The sequence below is a fragment of the Olea europaea genome, chromosome 9 (genome assembly GCF_002742605.1).
Source record: "Olea europaea var. sylvestris chromosome 9, O_europaea_v1, whole genome shotgun sequence".
Lineage (NCBI taxonomy): Eukaryota > Viridiplantae > Streptophyta > Magnoliopsida > Lamiales > Oleaceae > Olea > Olea europaea.
Window position 1 is genome coordinate 4,713,452 of NC_036245.1, and position 3,297 is coordinate 4,716,748.

Sequence of the window (3,297 nt, forward strand, 5' to 3'; positions counted from 1 at the left end):
AATTAGTTAATTTAACAATCGTTGGATAAATTAATTAATTGGATTTGTTATTTATATTTTGGAATTAATTAATTGGATTAATTAATTCACGGACCGGGTTTAATTAATTGGATTAATTAATTATTGGACCGGACCGGGCCGAGCCTATTTGGGTTTATATAAATATATATCTAGGGTTTGAGGTCCATTAAGGTTTTCATTGTTCTTGCTAGCACAAGAGAAAACCCTAGAGGCTGCAATCATGTTCTCTGTGCGGATCACCGTTGGAGGCTGGACAATTGGACAGCTGTGGTGGCAAATCAAGGTTGATTGAACGAAAAGAAAAGCAAAAGATTGCAGATCTGACAAAAGGTACAATCTTATCACAATTCCTAACCAAACACAATGAGATCTATTGGATGGGAATCGAAATAATTTAATTTTCCGCTGTGCATGTATAATTAGATTCCCAACAGTTTTCTCCTTGAAAAATATTCTGTGTACATACACCTTATATAGCATCGCAATTACATTTGAATTCTAACTGAAATACAAATTCAAAACTAGTAATAGCTGTACAATATAATTTGGTAAGATCATAGGATCGTATCTTCCTCAATTTAGGCTGTAGATATGCTGGTAGGATTTTATCCAGATTCTCGGAGGATCGCATTACGATTGCTGTTGTGATATCTTGGGATTTCAATTGTTGCATTCTCGGGTTGATTCTCTAAACTAAGTCTGAGGAGCCTATTTTAAACCATAAAGTGAGCGCTTTAGCATACAAACATTAGAAGAGGGAAAAGAAAATAGACTTGCATAGGGTGTAATATAAATCTCTTCCTTAATGTCGCCATCCAACAAAACATTCTTAATATCCATTTGCTGCAAAGACCATCCATCGGAGGCAGCTATAGCAAGAACAATGCGAACTGTAGCCATTTTGGCAACAGGTGTAAATGTCTCCTCATAATCTGCGCCATATTCTTGACGATTGCCAAAAGCCACCAATCCAATGTTATTGCTATCTGGTGAACCATCAGAGTGAAACTTAACAGAATAGACCCACTTACATACAATAGATTTGATGCCAGCAGGACAAAGAACAATGCCCATGTATGATTTTCCTAAAGAGCTTGAAGCTCTTTTTACATAGTTTTTCCCAATAAGGTTGGGTAACTGCCTGAGAATAAGAAATAGGAATTGATATATGAGATAAGGTTGTAGAGTAACCATACCAATTATAAGGATGAGTAATGAGAGTGGATTTCCTAAGAACAGCAGAATCTAAACAGGATCAGGATTAAGGTCGAAAATGACTGGTGGAACTAGAGGCCATCATCGTTGATAGAGCAAAGATGATACAACATTTTACTAAAAACAATACTAATTCTAAAAGTGTTGGGAAAACACTCTTCCAAAGATGTCCAAGATCAAACAAAACTTGAAATATGAAAAATCTCAAACCACTTGAAAAGATAAGAAATTGGGGAAGAAATTATTTTTCTATATATATGAAGTACAATGGATTTGGATTACTTGAACAAGCCTCAAGTTAATCCCAAAGAAAGAAAAAATGGCTTTGAATTTATATCCAAGAAGAACAACCTCTTACTTGATAAATTCTATCCAAGCCCTTCTCTCTTTTCTCTTCTCTAAAAATCGGGTGTTCTCACTGGAAAGGGGAAAAATCAGCTTATATATAGGCCAGGTTTCTGCTTCGGGTTGGCATCGGGGCGCCAATCATGGCGCCTAAGCGCCAAGCTTCTTCTCCAATTTCTCACAATTCTCCACCTCGTACATCATTTGATAGACCTCAAATTTTGGACGAACACACGAAGAAGCAGTAAGCGCCAAATTCGGCTGCACCATTCAAACCATGGTTACCTACGTACCCAAAACTCGGGATCAAGCCTCCGTAGTTCATCTCCACCTTCTTATACTCTTCACCTCATTTCAACCCCGCCCCGAAGGGCCATGCCCACTCGAGCATATCAACACGGACTAATGTGAAGCAAGTCCAAGTAATGCTGAAACTTGCTACTCGTTACCACTTTGATTAACATGTCTGCTGGGTTCTCATTTGTGTGTACCTTCAAGAGAGAAATATCACCTTCCTCTATGACGTCACGCACAAAATGATACCTGACGTCGATATGCTTGGTTCGAGCATGATGAACTTGATTCTTAGCCAAGTGAATCGCACTCCGACTATCACACCACAAGTCCACACAATCCTGCTCAATCCCCAAATCTCTAGAAGACCCCACAACCACAATGCTTCCTTCACTCCCTCTGCCATGGCCATATACTCGGCCTCTGTAGTAGAAAGAGCCACTGTAGCCTGTAATATCAATCGCCAACTAACTGGGGCACCATGTATGCAAAACACATATCCAGTAGGAGATAGTCGTCTATCTAGATCACCTGCATAATCCGAGTCCACAAACCCACTTATATGACATGCATCTCCACCAAAACATAAACCCGTATCCGCAGTACCTTTTAAGTACCTCAGGATCCACTTCCACAGCTTCCCAGTGTGTCTTCCCCGGATTCGCCATGAATCTACTGACCACACTAACCGCCTGTGAAATATCTGGGCATGTACACACCATGGCATACATCAAACTGCCAACTGCACTAGCATAACACGATCCATGCGTACTTTTTCTTCCGCTGTAGTAGGAGATTGTTTACCAGAGAGCCTGAAATGTGGAGCCAATGGAGTCACCACCGACTTTGTACTTTGCAACCCGAACCTAGCAATAACCCGCTCAATGTAGCCTTTCTGACTCAAGAACATTCGCCGATTCGTCCTTTCTCTTCTAATCTCCATACCCAGTATTTTCCTAGCAGCCCCCATATCCTTCATCTCAAACTCTTTACCAAGTTGAGATTTCAACCTATCTATCTCCACCTTGCTTTTCAAAGCGATAAGCATGTCATCCACATACAAAAGAAGATAGATATAGTTACCTCCCCGAAGTTTTCGAATATAAACACAACAGTCATACTCACTTCTGAAGAAATCATGCTTTAGCATGAAGGAGTCAAATCGCTTGTACCACTGCCGAGGAGATTGCTTCAATCCATATAGTGATTTTCTCAAGCGACATACCTGACGTTCCTTATCCTCAACCTTGTAGCCCTCAGGTTGATGCATATATATTTCCTCATCCAAGTCCCCGTGCAAGAAGGCGGTTTTGACATCGATTTGTTCCAGCTCAAGATCATGATGAGCAACAATACTCAATAGCACCCGAATGGAAGTGTGCTTGACCACCGGAGAAAAGATCTCATTGTAGTCAACTCCCT